Below are 18,953 nucleotides of genomic sequence, written 5' to 3'. Positions count from 1 at the left end.
TTACAGTCAAACGTCAGGTGGGGCTGCAGTCTTCCGAGGACTCGGCTGGGCTGGATGTACAAAATGGCCCACTGGCATGGCTGGCAGCTGATGCCAGTCATTGGCTAGGGATTCAACTGGGGCAGGTGACCCATGCATGCGTCTACAGGTGGCCTCTCCGACATAGTAGTCTCTAGGACGTCAGACTTCTTGGATAGTGCAACCCTCTCAAGAGAACCAGGTAAAACTACATGATCTTTTTTGACTGAGCCGTGGAACCTCTGTAGGCTTACCCTCCGCCATCCTCTTTCAGCCAAAACACTAACAGTCCACCCAGATCCAAGGGTGGGAGATTGCACCTCGTAATGGGAGCTGTGCCCAGGTATCAGGGGGCTATGTTCAAAACACCACAGGACCACATAATCAAAGGACTAAGACTCAAACTCAGGGGTCTCGACTACAAACCCAATCATATTTTACTAGTACACGATGACTGCACACATGCATGTGCGCATGCACGTGTGTCTGTGTGTATAAAATGAATTTTGCATACACAATTCAGAGCTAATGCAGTGTGTCAGCAAGGGCCTCAGTTCTCCACATAGCTGCAGAAAGAATTATTTCACTAAAAACACAATTCATGGTAAATTATTGAATTGTCTCTGTTCCAATTTCATGCCTGAAATGTAGAGGAGAAGGGAGAGCACTTATCCCTCTGGGATTACCTCTCTGCCCTTAAGTCTGATAAACAAGAGTCGTATTATTTGCAAATGATATCTTAGACAGAAGTACATATTTTAGTTATACATTTAACCAGGGAAAGGATGCCTACCTAATCTGCCAAAGATTGGTTTATTTTTTTTTAATTTAAAATAATTTATGTTCATTAAGGAAAGTTTGTCATGTTACTAGAAGTGAAACCATAAAAATGAAAATTTCCTATAACCTCATCATCCAAATACTACTATCATTTTAATTTTGTTCTAATTTCTTTCCAAGCTTGAATTACGCTTTTCTATACGCAATTTAAAAATCAGCTTTTCTGAGGGTATACTTTATGTACAGTAAATTGCATCCATTTAGAGTATACAATTCAGTGAGTTTTTGGAATTTATATGTACCAGTGAATATTTCCATCACCCCCAAAAGATTTCTTGCAACCTTTTTGTTGTAGTACCTTCTTTCCAGCTACAAGCATCAGGCAACCATGGACCTGCTTCTATCCCTCTATAGATGGGATTTGCCTTTTCTAGAATTCCATATGAATGGAATCACACAGTATGTATTCTTGGTGTCTGGTATCTTTCACTCACTGATTTTGAGATTCATCTATCTTGTTGCATATATCATGAGTTCCTTTTTAATGCTGAATAATATTCCATCGTATGGTTATGCTTTATCTGTTCATGTTGAATGGACATTTGGGTTGATCTCAGTTTTTTTTTTTTTTTTGCTACAGTGAATAAAGCTTCTCTGAAGCAAAGTCTTTTGCATGAATATGTTTTATTTCTCTTTATAAAAAACTAGGAATGAGGATCCCTGGGTGGCTCAGCATTTTAGCGCCTACCTTTGGCCCCGGGTGTGATCCTGGGGTCCCGGGATCGAATCCCACATTGGGCTCCCTGCATGGAGCCTGCTTCTCCCTCTGCCTGTGTCTCTGCCTCTCTCTGTGTGTCTCTCATGAATAAATAAATAAAAATTAAAAAAAACTAGGAATAGAATATATGGGTCATATGGTTGTTGTAGGTTTAAGCTTTTGAGAAAGTTGTTTTCTTTTTTTAGAAGATTTTATTTGAGAGAGAGAGAGTGAGCAGGGGGGGCCGAGAGAGAGAGAGAGAGAGAGAAACTCAAGCCAACTCCACGCTTAGGACAGGGCCCCCCTGGGGGTTCAACCTCATGACCCTGAGATCATGACCTGAGCCAAAATCAAGAGATGGACACTTAACTGTCTGAACCACCCAGGTGCCTCAACTTTGTTTTTTTTTGTTGTTGTTGTTGTTCAAAGTAGCTATATAATACACATTTTTTTAAAAATGATTTCATTTATTTACCTATTTTAGAAAGAGAGAGCATGCACACATGCACACGCACAAGTCAGGGTAGGGGGACAGTTAAAGGGAGAGGGAGAAAATTTCAAGCAGACTCTTTGCTGAACGTGAAGCCTTATGAGGGGCTTGATCCCAGGACCCTGACGTCATGATCTGAGCTGAAATCAAGAGTAGGATGCTTATTCAGGTGCTTGATACTCATTCTCAGTAGCAGTGTATGAGCATTTTACATGCTCCCAAACCTTGTTGAAATTGGCAAGGCTGATCTTTTTTTCTTTTAAATTTACCCATTCTAAACAAACAAACAAAAAAATACCCAATTCTCATGTTGTGTAGTGGTATCTCGTGTTTTCATTTGCATTTCCCTGATGACCAAAGAGGTTGAGTATCTTTTCACGTGCTTATTGTCATTTTGTTTGTTTTTTCAAGTATCTCTTCAAATAATTTGCAGATTTTTGACCAAGATTTTCGACTTCCTTTAAAATGATAAGGAATCTTTATAGATTCTCAACACAAGTCGTTTGTCAGATATATGTACCAGATGCCCCTCTTACCCTCAGTTTTGCTTCCTGTGGTTTCTTTCTTTTTTTTTTTAAGATTTTATTTATTTATTCATAGAGATGCAGAGAGAGAGAGAGAGAGGCAGAGGCACAGGCAGAGGGAGAAGCAGGCTCCATGCAGGGAGCCTGATGTGGGACTTGATCCAGGGTCTCCAGGATCACGCCCTGGGCTGCAGGTGGTGCTAAACCGCTGCACCACCAGGGCTGCCCTCCTGTGGTTTCTATTACCCATGATTAACTGCAGTCCCTGGCAGATGCTCCTCCTCCTCCTATCCCTGGTTTCAGGCCCTCACTAGCTGTCTTGGAGCATATTCCCTGTAGATGAAGGGAGGGAGGACTACTGTATTAGCAACCTTGTCTCCCCTTTAATGGTTTAATGGCTTGCCTCTACTTTTTTTAGTGGTGTCTTTAGAAGAGCAACATTTTTCACCTTTATACGATATATATATATATATATATATATATATATATATATATATATATTTCTTTTATGATTCACGCATTTGGTTCTTTACCTATTCCAAAGTCACAAAGAATTTTACCCTGTTTTCTACTGGAAGGTTTATAGTTTTAATATTTACTGTTAGTTCTATGACCTGTTTTGAGTTAATATGTGTCTATGGCATGATCTAAGGTCCATGTTCATTTCTTTCAGCATATGGCTCTCCAGCTTTTCCAGCACCATTTGCTGAAAAGGCTTTCCTTTGACCATTTGTTGAAAAGACTTTCCTTTGACAACTTTATAAAAAATCTGTTGTATGCGATTCTGAACTCTGTTTCATTGATCTATATGCCTCTGCATTCACTAATAATACGCTGTCTTGGTTACTATAGTTTGATTGCAAGTCTTGCAAACAAGTAGTATAAGCCCTCCAATTTTGTTCTATTTTAAAATTGCTTGACAATTCTAGGTTATTTGCACTTCAATATAAATTTTTAAATCACCTTGTCAATTTCTATCAAAAAACCAAACCAAACCAAACCAAACACCCCAAACCCTGCTGGGATTATAAATAGGGTTCCATTTAAACTATAGATATATCTATATACCTATAGATATATATAGGGTAATGATATCATAATGCCATTGAGTCTTATAGTCCACAAACATTGTATCTCTTTCCATTTATTTAGTTTTTCTTAACTTTCTCTTAGCAGTTTTCTGCTGTTTTCATTGAAGAAATCTCATATGCCTTTTGTTAAACTAAGTAGAATTTCTTGCACTCTTGTAATTGAAATTGTTTTTGAAATCTTATTTTCTGTGTGTGCTGCCTTTATTTAGAAATATAATTATCTTTCATTTATCAGTTAACATTTTATCTTTCAATCATGCTAATATTACTTATTCTAATAGTTTTATAGATTCCTTGTGATTATTTTTCTAAATGATCATGTCATCTGCAAACAATCCTTTCCAATCTTTATGGCTTTCTTTTTCTTTTTCTTGCCATATAGAAATGGCTACAGCAAGGATGTTTCTCTAAGTTTGATTTCCATTGATTTGACGATCAGCATAGGCCTATCCCGCCCCCCCACCATACTTATCCCATTCAGTGTTTGCTGAGCTTTGTGAATTTGCTAGCTTGTCTTTTTTACACCAAATTTGGTAAATCCCTTCCTTCCTTCCTTCCTTCCTTCCTTCCTTCCTTCCTTCCTTCCTTCCTTCCTTCCCTCCTCTCTCTCTCTCTCTCCCCCTCCTCCCCCCTCACCCCATTCTCTCTCCTTGCCTTCTGCAACTCTGCGTATCTGTATTTAGAACTTCTGATATTGCCCTATGGCTACCCTAGACCAGACCCTGTTAAATATTTTTCAATATTTCCTCTTTTTCTTCTTCTGATTAGACAGTTTTATTTATCTATAAGGCCAATGATTGCTCCTTCTTTATCTCTTTTAAAACCATCCGGTAATTTTTTTAACTTCATTTATTTGTTTCATTTTTTCAGTTTTAAAATCTTGATTTGCTCTGTGTGTGTGTGTGATTCTTCTAGTAATTCTTGTATTTTTTATTCATTTTAATCATCTTGTATCTTTTATTCATTTTAATCATCTTCTTCTTTACCCTAGTCAGCACAGTTGTAGTAGTTGTGTTAAAATCCTTGTCCATCTGACTGTCTTGCCTGTCTTGAGCTAGGCATGCCAATCTCAGTTGTTTTTTTCTTTTTTCTTAAAGATTTTATTTATTATTCATGAGAGACACAGAGAGAGAGTGAGGCAGAGACACAGGCAGAGGGAGAAGCAGGCTCCATGCAGGGAGCCCGATGTGGGACTCGATCCCAGGTCTCCAGGATCAGGCCCTGGACTGAAGGCGGCGCTAAACTGCTGAGCCACCGGGGCTGCCCCAGTTGTTTTTTTCTGTCATTAACTATCCTGCTTGCAATTTGCCTTATGTGTATGTGGCTCGGAGGTCAGCCAGAGATGTGGGCAAAGCTTCCACACAGATTATGAGACCCTTTCTGGATCTCTTCTTTTTTGGATCCTTCTTTCCCTTCCTGGTGGCAGTGGTTGATCTGAATCCATCCATAGGGTCCTCAGACCAGAAAGGCTGCAGTTTTCTTGATATTTCAAATGCTCTGAGCCAGACTGCAGCCATGACCTACACTCAGGATAAAGCTTGAAACCTGGGAAATTTACCTGTGCTTCCTGCTTTCTCCATGCTTCAACTCTTTCCAAAACATACCTGTTCATATTTCGTTTCCAGAATCCTCAGGTGTGTGTGTGTATGTGTGGCGGGATGGGGCAGGGGAGGGGGGGGGGCTTTCTTTCTTTCTTTCTTTCTTTCTTTCTTTCTTTCTTTTCTTTTCTATCTTTCTTTTTTTGGTTTTAAATGTATTGTTATCTGTAGGAGAGTAGGCCCATTAATATATTACCCCTCTGGACCATAAGCAGACCCTCTGATCTATTTCATAGTAATCATTTTGCAAATACAGATTGCATGATTTTTACCACCATTCTTAAAATTAGTATTGGATCCAAGTATTTTCTATATATCTCATTATCATCATGGCCCATTTAATGTTCCAACATAATTAACCATTCCCTTCAAGTTGGGCATTAAGGTTATTTTCCACTTTCCTATATTTATAAATAACATTGCAATGAGTATAATGCTGCATAAAGCCTTTCCTATATTTAGGATGGTCTCCTTAGGGTGAATTCCCAGAAGTGGGTCAAAAAGGATGAATATTCTTAAGGCTCTTTTTTATATTGCCAAATTGCTTCCCAAAAGGGCCATACAAATTTGCACTGCTTGCAACAATTTAGGAAAATGATTATTTCATAAAACCTTTGCCAGTACTGGATATTATTAAACTAAGAAATAACACTTATATTTCAAAAGGTAAAAAATTATAACCAAGAATTTATGAACACATATACACGTAATATTTTAATGTCAGAACATAGATTTTTTCTGGTTCTGTGACCAGAGACTCTAAAATGAAATAGATGTATTACAGAGAGGAAGACTCTGAAAAACTAAATTCTGAGCAAATAATCACAGAAAATTATGATGAAGGAGAGATTTGGGAAGCTTAGAGGGAAAACATTTCTTTGCACAGGAAGCTCAAAGATGAAAAACAGGCCCAAAATGCATGAAAGTTCAGCCCAAACTTATGAGAATACTTCCAGGAAGGCTGAGCTTTCAAATTTGTCAGTTCATGGTGGAAAATTTTGGAAAAAAATAAAAAAAGAAGAAGAAGAAGGAAAAATGAAAAGAAAAGAAAATAAGCTTTTAAAATTGCCTTTGGAATAATAAGAACAAGAAAATGATTGTCCCATTGCATGAATCAACTGAAACCTTATTACCAGATGAAAGTATAAAACTAAATTCATTCTGAATCTGTCAGATATGTCACTTATATCAAGAAAGAATCTGAAAACTAGAAAAGGGAGAATAAAGATATTTCATAAGAAATTCAGTTCTAACATACAGAGGAAGTACTAAGTATTTACTTTGAAGTGTCTGCCTCAATTTCAGTCCCCAGACTCAAGCAAATTACTTTTCCAGGGCTGACGGGATGTGACGATAGGTGTTTAGAACACAGAGTTAGTTATATTCTTAGAGGAATCAAGGGTAAGTAGAGAAGCTTCCACAATTCTGAAGGACAAATGGTATCCTCCTTTCAAATAGGTGAAGCACTTTTGAAACTTGATTTGATTCCCAAGAATGAGGTCCGTTGGTCAAATTCACATAGTGAGCATATGTGAAAGGAAGTTGGAAGCTCTCGGAGCCATCGTGGGTTCACTAAGAATAAATCATGCCTAACAAACTACATTTCTACCTTGGATAGGTTTGTGATGGGAGTTCAGGGAGATACCACAGAAACAGGATATCCAAATGTCAGCAAGCTATTTGTCAAAGCTTCTGTAGGTGTAGTGATTTTATATGCGTTTATCATCCCAATTAAGTGCAAGCTCTGTGATGGACATTTCAGTTTTAGTCCCCAGTGCGGATCTGCTTTCTGGAGCATTATAAGCTCTCCACAGATATTTTTGAATGAACAATATTTTGTTGTTGCTGTTTTCAAAGGAAGAAATAGTGGAGTGTTTGATAATGTAGTCAGATTCTTCAATTTTACTCAATTACATGGTCCCAAAGAGCTTTCATTGAGGGACCGATGTCAGTCTAAAGGAATTTTCTAACTATAAACGATCATATTTTATTCTTCATCTAGTTCTCCTCAGCACCAGTCTCCTTGCCGTACAGCAGGGAAGACCTGACATGGGATAGAAAGAATAGCAAGAACCACTGTTCGACTTTCCAACCCATCCTTCCTCCTTCCTGGCTATGTGGCCTTTCCCAAGACAGATAATTCCTGCAAACATCAATTTCTTCATATTTAAAACAAAGGTATCAACATTAATTTGTACTACATGCTTGACATGTTGCACACACTCCTTAACTCTTCATTCCTTTTTTTTCATCTCCTTAGGGTGCCTTTCTCCAGGTCAGAGAGGTCATCTAGTCAGGGGATAATAAAAGGATGAGATCACAGGACTAGAACCCAAAAATATCTTGAGATGCTAGGAAGAGAGTGCCAAACTATACAGACATGATTTTGTAGTATAAATGTTCTTTGCTTTGGTTTAGAAGAAAAAAAAAATCAATTCAATGAATACATGATGGGAAAGAGCAGATTTGTTTGCAGTGCATGGGAACAAAGAACTGAGACCTACTGAATACAAGTCAGCTGCCAGGAAAGTGCAAGCAGTCCTGGGCTGCATTATTATAAGACTCATGTTCAGATAAATGGAAGTGGTAGTTCATTTCTGCTCTGTGGGGTCAGATTATACCTGGATTATCATGCCTAGGTCTGGACCTCATAAATCAAAAAGGACTTGAGCACACTGGGGTATGCTTGAAAAGAATATGACTAAATGAATTTGAAATATGGGATGCATATCAAAAACACTAAGATTGGAAAACTGTGATGTAACACCCAGTATTACAGAGGGTGTAGTGAAATAATTACCCCTGTATATAACTGGTCAAGATGAAATTGGTATAACCTTCCTGGAGGACTTCTTGACAATATGGTACCAAAACTTTAAATATGTCAATACTCTTTGACCCAGCAGTTTGTCATTTTACTCTCAAGAAAATGCTACACATGGATGCCCACGGATGTGTAGAAAGATTTATCTTTGGGAACATGTGGTGCGATATTATAGTGAAAAATTGGAAACAGTATAAAATTCAAACAATAGGGAATTGATGAAGTGCATGATGATACATCGGTACAATGGAATATATTGCAGGCATTAAATGATACTGCAGTCAATACTTAATGACATGGGATAATGTATATGACATATTTTATGTAGCTTCATTTTAATTCCATAAGCAATCTCAATTCATTTTCCTTTTTTTAAGATTTTATTTATTTATTCATGAGAGGCATAGAGGGAGGCAGGTACATAGGTAGAGGGAGAGGCAAGCTCCCTGCAGAGATCCCGATGCAGGACTCGATCCCAAGACCCCAGGATCATGACCTGAGCCAAAGGCAGACACTCAAACACTGAGCCACCCAGGTGCCCCTCAATTCATTTTCAAGGGAAAAAAATGGAAAATAAGAAAAGTCAACAAAAAGAAGAAAATCTCAGTATTCAGAGAAACTCACTATTAACACATCGGTGGATATAGGTGTAGATATGTGTCCAGATGAAGATGGTGGTATACACATAAACCTAGATATGGATTAGAAGTGTGCATATACAGACATACATGATATATGAAATTTATGTAATAGCAAAAGTGCTAAGCATATAGCTGGATCCCAACATGTATTTCTGACATCAATGAATGAATCAATTTATTTATTTATTTTTTAAACCTAGATATTTTTAAACAAGACTCACAAGATGTGCTCAAGTTACAAGACGATAAAGTCTAGTTGTGAAAACATACCCATACAAATGCACAGTTAAAAACTAGAAATAAGGCAAAACTGTTGGGAGGGTGAGTATTAGCTTGATTATTACTTTCGTCTTTGTGCTTCCTAACTTGTTTTTTCTAATTTTCTACAACATACACACATTGACTTCGTAATCCAAAAGAGTCATAATTTTTGTAAAGCATACAATATAAGGGTTGGCTGACGGTATTAGGAGGAATATTTCACTCGAAGGGAAAGATTATAAATGGGCCCATGTGTGATCTTCAGGCAGCTGAAGGTCCTTCGTATGGGGTTATAGAATCACGTGAGCCTGTAACTCCAAAAGGACGGAGTCTAGAAGTGAAAATTGCTGGGAACTTGATTCTTGGCCAACCTCACGGACTAGAGTCTGCTCTCTTCCTCTGTGGTACCTTCTGTTGCCCCCGTATTCATGTCTCTGCTCTACCGTTTATGAGATGTGTGACCTTGAACAAGTCACTTGTGGTGTCTGTGACCTTCAGGCTCCTCAGGTTGCAAATGGCGGTAGCAAAGTCTGTCTCATGCAGTTATTGTGAGGGTCAGAGGAGCTGCCGTTACTGGGAAGCCAGTAAAGATGTTAAGCGTTCTGTGATATTTGCCAGACATTACTGTCTTTTCCAGGCGTACAGCATGTTAGTAACAGGACACACTCAGGGCCTGAGACTCTAGACACCCAGTTCATCTTTCCACTGCCTAGCGCTGCCTTATGGTGACAGGTAGGAAGGAGTGCAGATATTTTTGTAACACTGGACAAGGGAGTGTTCTGGTTACCTCCTGCTGCACAATACGCCACTCCAAACTTAATGCCTTAAGACAACAACCCTGTGTTCATGGATTCTAGGAGTCAGGAATTCATAAACGACAAAGTCCCTGCTCTACAATGACTGGGACTCAGCTGGAAATACTCCCAACATCTATGGGTGACTCAGGAGCTTGGAGGGGGGATCTTCTAGAACCTTCTTCTCTCTCAGCTCAGTGGGACTGTTGATGGCACCACTTACACATGACTCCTTCCTGTGGCTAAGACCTCTCGTGGTGCAGGGGCAGGTTTCCAAAGAAGGGGTAAGCATCTGAGTGTCAGTGTTTTCAAGAAAGCCAGGCAGCAGCTGCATGGCCTTTTATGACTCCTTCCTAGAGGTCATGCAGAGTCATTTCCTCTGCAGCCCTATTATTAAAAAAAAAAAAAATCCTTAAGACAGCCCAGGTTCAAGGTTAGATAGAGGGGGTTGAGGCGGAACAGGCTTCACCTTTTTGGTAGGGGGTGGCACGGGTCACATGGCCAAATAGAGTGTGGGGTGGGAGATTCTGTTATTGGCCTCTTTGCAAAATGCAGCCTCCCACAGGGAACAGCTGGATATTCCCGAAGACAAAGCTTTACTTTCCTGAGATGCTGAGTTAAGCTGGATCAAATTGCTTCTCTCCTGCATAGATATTTCTTTGGGCCAAAGTTTGGGGAGGAACTGAGATACCTCCATTCTTGGGCAGTGGGATGATTACCTCTGGGACGGCCACATTACATTCAAGTTTAAGTGAAGAATGAGCCTCCACTGCAGCAGTAAGAAAATTCATTTAAAAAAAAATAAACATAACTTTTATTAAGTGTTTTTTAAAAATTACTAAGCGTTAGATGTTCAGAGGAGGAAAATTCTAAAATGCACATGAACAACAATAAGGAAAACATTTTAAATACCCTAAATGTTAACTACTCAGAAAATAGCCACTGTAGCACCTTAAATGTATTTCTTTCAATATCTTTGTATGCACATGTGTATGTATATGCGTACATTTATATACTTGAGTGGGTATGTATTTTTGAAACAGAATAAGGTCGTTTTGCACTTACAGTTTTGAGGCATGCTTTTTAAAATTTAGTTTAGAATTCCAGATCATAAACATCTCAGATTGACTTTTACGTTTTTATTTTTTTAATTAAAATATTTTTATTTTCTATTACACATACTCAGTAGAATTCACACTAAATATCAGCAAATGTGTGTACATTTACACGAGTGGAATCTCTCTTTGCATTTTTCCCTGTGTATTTTTTCACTCAACAACATATCATGGAGAGGCTTGCACATCAATAAGTATACATTTGTGTCACTATATTTATTGTCACATATATTTCATGGAAATCTTTCTAAGAGTATTGCCATCACTTAAAAAAAAAATCAGCCCCCTAAAAATGGGCCTCTAGGTCATTGCCTTTTTTTTTCTGAATTAATTAACTGTCATTTTTAATTCTATTTTACCAAAAAAGATTTTTTAAACCATGATGATCAATGTTAACAGTTCAACGTGAATCTCAAGAATTTTATAAAATCCTCTTTCTTGGGGGATCAGGTAACCCAGGGTTTGAATCCATGTCTTACCACTCACTGGCTGTATGGTTGCAGATAAGGAGCTCAGTGTCTTCAGCCTCTGTTTGCAGGAATAGGGATGGAGTAAGTCACCTCTGGGCAAAGCGCCTGGCCTGTAGCGGTGCCCTGTGACATGTAGCAATTGTGGTCAGAGCCTCTCCAAGCGGTAGGTGCGTGTGGACATCTGTGGTTTAGCCCTAGAGCGCAGAGCATTCGTGAGTTGTGTGGTTTGGGGGTTGTGGGAAGTTGTGGCCGCTTTTGTCCTCTTCTGACAACTGGCACCATTTGTATTCCCCGGATGGCTGGGGGTCAGATGGGTTTTTGCATTCCCAAGCTACATATTTCTCTATCTGGTGCAGTTCTGGGCAATCTAAAAATGCAATATCGCTGTCACCAGCTCTAGGAAGACACGGAGCCTGAATAATTTAACATGTCACCACCATCCATCATGATACCAAGAGCGCGGGAGATGGAGTGTGGAGGGGTGGGTCTACCAGAGGCTGGCACAGCAGGTTTGTGGAAGGCCAGCATAGTCAGAGAAGGTAGATTTGCAAAGAAGAGCAGTGAGTTAATTCTCACAGGGCCAGGAAAGACCATCGTCCCCGATCGTGCTCCAGACTTTCCCATAATTTGACTTTCAATTTGTTCAGTTGCCTTGCTTTGCCCCAGAGCAAACCTGGGGCATCAGGTTTTTTGTTTGCCATCAAATATCTATCCCCTCTTGGGAAAGCCTCTCAATGCCTCTGAATATCTTCATTTATTTATCAGTATCATTGAAATGATTCTTATGTAGAGAGGGCTTAGTTAGCTTCGTGCCTGGAATATCTTAATTGCTTCCCCAATTGCGAAGCTCCAGGAAGTCAGGCAGGTTTTGTGTGCTGCATTCACTGTCTTATCCTTAGCACCCAGAACAGCGTTTGGCACAGAGTGGGCACCTGGTCAGTAATTGCTAAGTGAGTGAATAAACAAATGGGGGAGTGCGGTGATTACTCCTGGTGGTGCCAGGGGCCAGGACTCCGAATGCCTGAGCTGGGCCCCGGGCAGCATGGCTCTGCGTTCCCCCTCCGTGTCCCCACATGCCTTCTCCCTGTGGGGGGCGGCTCTCACGTGCCCCCCATTCAACCCTTCTACCACCAGCCTTGTGATGTTACAGAGGGGCCCTTGGTTTTAGCATTTTATGTGTTGGGGTAACGTTCACATTCCATAAAATCAACCACGAACTCTTTTAAAGTGCATAAATCATTGCCGTTTGGTACGCTCACACGCTTGCGCAACCATCACCTGCATCTGGTTCCAAGACATTTCCGTCATCCCAAGAGGAAACCTCAAGTATTTGTTGGCAGTCACTCCCTCTTCCCCTCCTCTGTCTACCCAGCCCAGACAGCCACAGCTTTGTGTCTCAATGGATTTACTAATTCTGGATGTTTTATGTAAATAGAATCATAAAATATACGACCTTCTATGCCTGGCTTCTTTCTCTTAGCAGAACCTTTGCAAGGTCCATCCGTGTTGTAGCAGGTGTTCGCCTCCTTTTACGGCTGAGTGATAGTCCCTTTTGTGGATACAACACATTTGGTTTTTCCGTTCATCAGTCGGTGAGCATTTGTGTTGTTCCGCCCCTTTGGCTAGTGTAAGTAGTGCCGTAATCAACATTCGTGTACACCTGCTTATGTGAATACCCTACCTTCAGTTCTTTTGGGGTATGCCTATGAGCAGAATTGCTGGGCCCTGTGGTAGTTTGGGGTTTAGCCTCCTGAGGAACTGTCAAACTGTTTCCCAAGCCTTGTCCACGTCACTTGGCATTCTCATCAGCCTTGCACGAGGATTCCCATTTCCCTATAGCTTCTCTAACACCTACTATTTTCTTATTATTTTGATTATGGCCAACCTCTTGGATGTGAAATGGTGTCTCATAGTGGCTTTGATTTGCATTTCCCTGATGACCAGTGACTCACCTTTTCATGAGAACAGAGGGTTGTAAAATCAGACAAAAGTCAGGTTCAAACTTGGCGGCTCTTCCATATGTGATGGGTGTGATCTCTGATAAGCAACATCAAGAATATGCAGGTCGGCTTGCCCCTCAAGAAAATTGAGGTGGTACTTACCTCCCTGGTCTCTTGTGAAGGGCACATGGGCTACTGCATAGGACGTGCCCAGAGCAGCACTTATCACACAGGAGAATGTGCCTCACCGTCTTCTTCAGGCTGCGTCCCAGACCCTTCAGGACCAGAAGAACCAGGGGAACGTTACCCGAACATCTTCACAAGGGTGAGGATGGTGCCAGTTCCTCTCCTCTTTTCTTGCCAGTCCCGGGCCATTCTCATGTCCTCTCAGCCCTAAATGGAAATACTCGAGTAGTCCTGTATAATTAATGGCTGCACTTTACTTCACGAAATCACCAATTTCATATTAAAATGATAGCAGAGGGGGCCCTTTGCTGTCTGTCTGAATCCTCTCCAAGTTCATGTGTAATTGGCCTGTGGCCCCTGCAGCTTATATGGACGCTCAGAGGCTGCAGGACTTGGGTGTCTGCCAAGAGGGGGTGGAAGCCAGAGCCCCGCGCCCACCCGGCAGCACTGCCTTTTCCTCTATTAACCCAGGCAGACAGTGAATGAATGAGGACCGCGCCCCCACCCTCACTTCTTTGGTCTTCATGCTGTTTACATACATGCTCTCAGTTTCCTCGCAATGACCGTGTGAGCTGCGGACTGCTGTTCCCCTGTCCAAGGTGAACTCAGAGAGGGTAGATGCCTCACCCACGTTCACACAGCTAATAGGTAAGGCCCAGATTAGAACTTGTGTCAGACCCCAGTATGGTAGTGGGTTTCTACAGAAGTGCATTACCTCTTGTGGTTCATGGATGACATCAGGGTAGAAACCTGCTAGACTCTAAGTGTTTGAGGACACAGACCATGGCTATTTGATGTCATTAATATAAAAAAATAAAGATTTGGGATCCCTGGGTGGCTCAGTGGTTGAGCATCTGCCTTCGGCTCAGGGCGTGATCCTGAGGTCCCAGAATGGAGTTCCACATCCCGCTTCTCCCTCTACCTGTGTCTTTGCCTCTCTCTGTGTATCTAATAAACAAATAAAATCTTTCAAAAAAGATTTAATACCTTAGTGGGGTCTTGACTCACTCATCTCTCTCTGTGGCCAGATCCCCGCCCTTAATTATACCTGTTTTCTAATGCCTCCAGAAGTAATGACCTCTGATGTGGTGGGCATTTGCAATGCAGCTGGTCTGTATCGCGATGTGCTGTAAGAGTAAAATATACGCTGGATTTCGAAAGCTTACCGTGAAAAAAATATATATATAAAATATTTTACTAATGATAATTTTATGTTAATTGCATATTAAAATATGATTTTTAATATATTGGGTTAAATACTATATATTCTGAAAATCAATTTTACCTGTTTGTTTTTTCCCATTTTCTTAAATATTTGTGTATTTATTTAGTTGAGAGAGAGAGAGAGAGAGATAAGGGGAGGAAGTTATGGGCAAGAGCAGGGGGAGGGACAGAGGGAGAGAATCTCAAGCAGACTCCCTGCTGAGGGCGAGCTCTATACTGGGCTTGATCTCATGACTCTTAGATCAGGACCTGAGCCAAAATCAAGAGTCGGATGCTTAACCCACTGAACCACCCAGGCGCCCTGTTGTTTCTCTTTCTGATGTGGTTACTGGGGCATTTAAAATGACATATGCAGCTTGCATTAGATTTCTATTGGACAGGTTGGTGTGGAGGCAACTTCTCTTAGCCTCAGCTTCTACTCTGGAAATGGTAGCTTGGTACCTACAGGAAGGAGGTGAGGTCAGAGGTGTGGGAGTAGAGGGAACTGGAGAAGACTTCGTGGTAGTCAGGGGCATGATGACCATGTGCTTGGGCATGTGGGATGGTGGAGGCATCACTAGGATCCAGCTAAGCCTGAATGGTGTTCTCACCAATAATACAAGTGCACAGGTCTAAGGGGGGAGCTGCAAGAAGCCGAAAATGCTCCCTACTGGTGTTGGGAGCAAGTAACACCTGCTAATCCTCATAGGTCAAATCATCAAGTTCTTGCCGGTGTGTGCACACACATGCACACATGCATGCACACACACACACACGTGCATGTGCACACAGTGTCCCAGGCCGTTTAGCCACAAGTCAGGTTTTGCAGGTAGGCGACCTAATTTAGTCTCCGCTCCCCTGCTTACTACCTCACATCAGCTCCTGAGACGCAGTTTATTCACCTCTAAGACAAGGTGCGTAATGCCTTCCTTACAGGGATGGCTGTGGACATTTAATGAACTATCTGTTCATATTTTATCATACGCTGCTATAGGGACCAAGGGAATAAACGCTGCAGCCATTGTCTGGATTTGAATTGTGGTTCTACTACCAACAAGCTGTGTGACCCTGGGCAAATTACTTAATTTCCTTGTGCCTTCATTTCCTCATCCATTAAAAAGGGAATAAAAGTAGTAACCTCCTTCGTAGGGTTATTTAAGGATTAAACAAGTGAATACACATAAAGAGGTAGAGCAGTGCCTGGCAGAGACAGTGCTATGCAATGGTTAGCTTTTGCCTGGTGACTTTCTCTTACCCCTGCTGGATTGTCCTGATAGGGAAAGGTCCCTGTCTGAGTCCTGTCTGTCATGTTCACCAAGGCAGGAGCACAGTAGCTCATTTGTTTGGGAGAGGAAGGAAAATGAGAGAAAGAAGGAGGGAGAATTTGGCTGGAACGGTTTAAATAGGAGGGGTGGTGGAGCATGGAGGGGGAGGGGGAGGTGTCTCAGGCCGACTCCTCCTGAGCGGATCCCTGCCTCCCTTTTTCTCTGATGCCCAAACACAATAGGAAGTATGACAGATGCTTTCTGTACATAAGGCAGCTATTGTATCCAACGGCTTCATTTTCCCCTTGGCCAAGAATTACGTGTAGATGAACACAAACCCTCCCTTCCTCCCTCCTTCCTTCCCAATTCCTTCTTTCCTCCCTCCGTTCATTTGTTCATCCATTGCTTCCTTCCTTCCTTCTTTCCTTCCTTCCTTCCTTCTTACCTTCTCTTTCCTTTTTCTGTAACAGTAAAATATTTTTTTTGAAGATTTTATTTATTTATTTATTTATTTATTTATTTATTTATTTAATTTATTTTTAAGAGATACAGAGAGAGAGAGAGAAAGAGGCAAAGACACAGGCAGAGGGAGAAGCAAGCTCCCTGCAGGGAGCTTGATGGGGGGACTGGACCCCGGGGTCATGACCTGAGCCAAAGGCAGCTGCTCAACCGCTGAGCCACCCAAGTACCCAGTAAAATATTTCAATGGCAGTTGAAAAAGCCTTCCTGGCCTTTGGAGACCTCTGCTCTTTTGCTGCTTCCAGAGTACCATGGGTCCTCCGTCAACTCCATTTCAAAGGAGAGCCTTCAAATGAAGGGCTGCATCTAGTAGAATCCGGAGTCTCCTGCTGTCTCCAGGACCCCCCCCCCCTTAATTGCTGGAGGTTGGGGATGTTGACACTAAGGGGCAGGGACACAGTCAAGGACAAAGATCAGACATTGTTGTTCCCTATAGTCTCCCCTCCATGACAACCTACCATCTCAGGGAAGGGAGAGGGCAAGCATTAATCTTCCCATTTCACAGAGCATTAATTTGAGAGACAGTGTCACAAATGGTTAAACATTTGAACTTGACCATCAGTCACACATGGGTCCCAGGTCCAACTTCACTCATTATTAGCAGATCATTTTCTCTTTCTGAAACATGGTCGCTTCACCTGTAAAGTGGGCATCAGTAAACCTCCCTCCAAGGAGTACTCTGAGTTTGGAATGGGAAGATGGATATGGTTAAAGGACAATCCGCCTTCGCTAAGGTTGCCTCCTGAGGTGTTTCCAGGAAAGTAGTTTGCTTTCTAGAAAGCTCAGATGTGGAGCTGGACAGACCAGCCCTGAATCCTAATTCCCATACTCATCAGCTGAGTGACTCTTGGCACATATGTAACTTTGCCCACACATGTCTTTCTGTCTTTGTTCTATTATCTAATTTGTTAATTACACTTAAAAAAAAGATTTTATTTATTCATGAGAGACGCAGAGAGAGGCAGAGACACAGGCAGAGGGAGAAGCAGGCTCCTTGCAGGGAGCCCGATGGGGTACTCGATCCCAGGACCCAGGATCATGCCTTGGGCTCCACCACTGAGCCACCCAGGCATCCCAATTACACTTTTGTTATGAGTATATCATGAAGAGAATTGTATGCAATAATGTATCAGCATCTTCTAAGCACATAGCAGATCACTCACCATGTTACTGGAATGAATGAATGAATGAATGAATGAATGCACCGTAACCGTATTGCAGACGGAGCGTCTTCCAGTGCGATTTATGAATACTGAGTGTCCCGTAAGAGGAAATGGTGTAAGAAACTCTTCTTTGAATTGAGCAACGTTCCCCTCTGATCTATGGTTTCCTTTTCCTCAGGTAGAACTTCCGAGTAGGTAATAGGTTTGCGTGGTGCTTGATTCAGAAGATGCAAGATATTTCTATTTCATATACTTTATAAATCTGTCCCTGCCTTCAGCCACTTCTCCATCCAAGACAGCCGCTGCTGCTGGGTCCTTGACGCTCCTCCCAGAGACAGTCAGTCGATGTCCGCATCTGAGGATCTGTACCCAAACCACAGGCCCCTGCTTCCCGCCCGCCGTGCGCCCCACCATGCTCTAAGCTCTCCTCTCACTGTCTCCTCTCTAGAGCAGAGAGCTCACCAATGCTTTAATCTCTTTAATTCTCCTGCACTCTGTGCTTCTTTTTGTTAACAACAACAAAAAATACATAATATAGAAAAGCACAAAGACAATAAAAAAAAATATCTATTCCTCCCTGCGGAATTAACTGCTGTTAGTATTTTGGCCTATTTCTTTCGGGCCTTTTATCTTTATCATCTTTGGCATCCAGTGCTCATGGCGTGTGAATGCATCGCCCATCGGCCTCCACATTCATGAGTGTGTCTCTGCAACATGCCTTGCTCCCCCCTCCTCCCCTCATCCCCACTGCCCCCTGCCTCACCCACACCCTCATGGCCTCTCACTGAGCCTCCTGGCTTCCTCCCCTCCGCAGCACCCCTTCTGAGGCCTGCGCGCCCCTGCCACGCCCTTCATGCTGCACAATGAGCTCACCCCTTGCCCTGGAACCTTCTGTGACACCCACATAAGGCCCCTCGTCCTCAGTGTGGCACTCAGGGACTTCACTGTGGGGCTCCTGTGGTCCTTCCCATCAGCACTGCACTCAGCGTGGCCGCCATCCCCAGGGATGCTCTAGCTCTCACCTTTCCCTGGAACTCCCATTTTCTGCCACTGAAGCCCCATTCATCCTTCCAGCCCTGACTTAAATCCCCCTTCCTCCATAAAACCTTCCCCGGCCCTCCGTGTTGGGATGGATTGCTCTCCCCCATATTCTCAGCATCTCATTGTGTGGAAAAACAGAACCATGAATTAGGGTAAAGGCTCCTTAGGATCCCATTTGTCTCCTTGACTAGCTTATGATCCCCTGGCTGGCAAGGGGCTGGGCTATATCTATCTTTGTACCTCCAGGCTCTGGCTCTTGGCCTGGCATATAGG

The 18,953-nt window shown here is 42.1% G+C and overlaps 1 protein-coding gene across 4 annotated transcripts in view; it reads left to right on the top strand.

Annotated features, from left to right (window-relative positions):
* Positions 1–18,953, top strand: part of ASTN2 (astrotactin 2) — an 850,745-nt gene that overhangs the window by 271,759 nt on the left and 560,033 nt on the right. The gene's annotated exons all lie outside the window — the stretch shown is intronic.

This window comes from Canis aureus, chromosome 10 (genome assembly GCF_053574225.1).
Source record: "Canis aureus isolate CA01 chromosome 10, VMU_Caureus_v.1.0, whole genome shotgun sequence".
NCBI lineage: Eukaryota > Metazoa > Chordata > Mammalia > Carnivora > Canidae > Canis > Canis aureus.
This window is presented reverse-complemented; position numbering and strand designations above follow the sequence as displayed.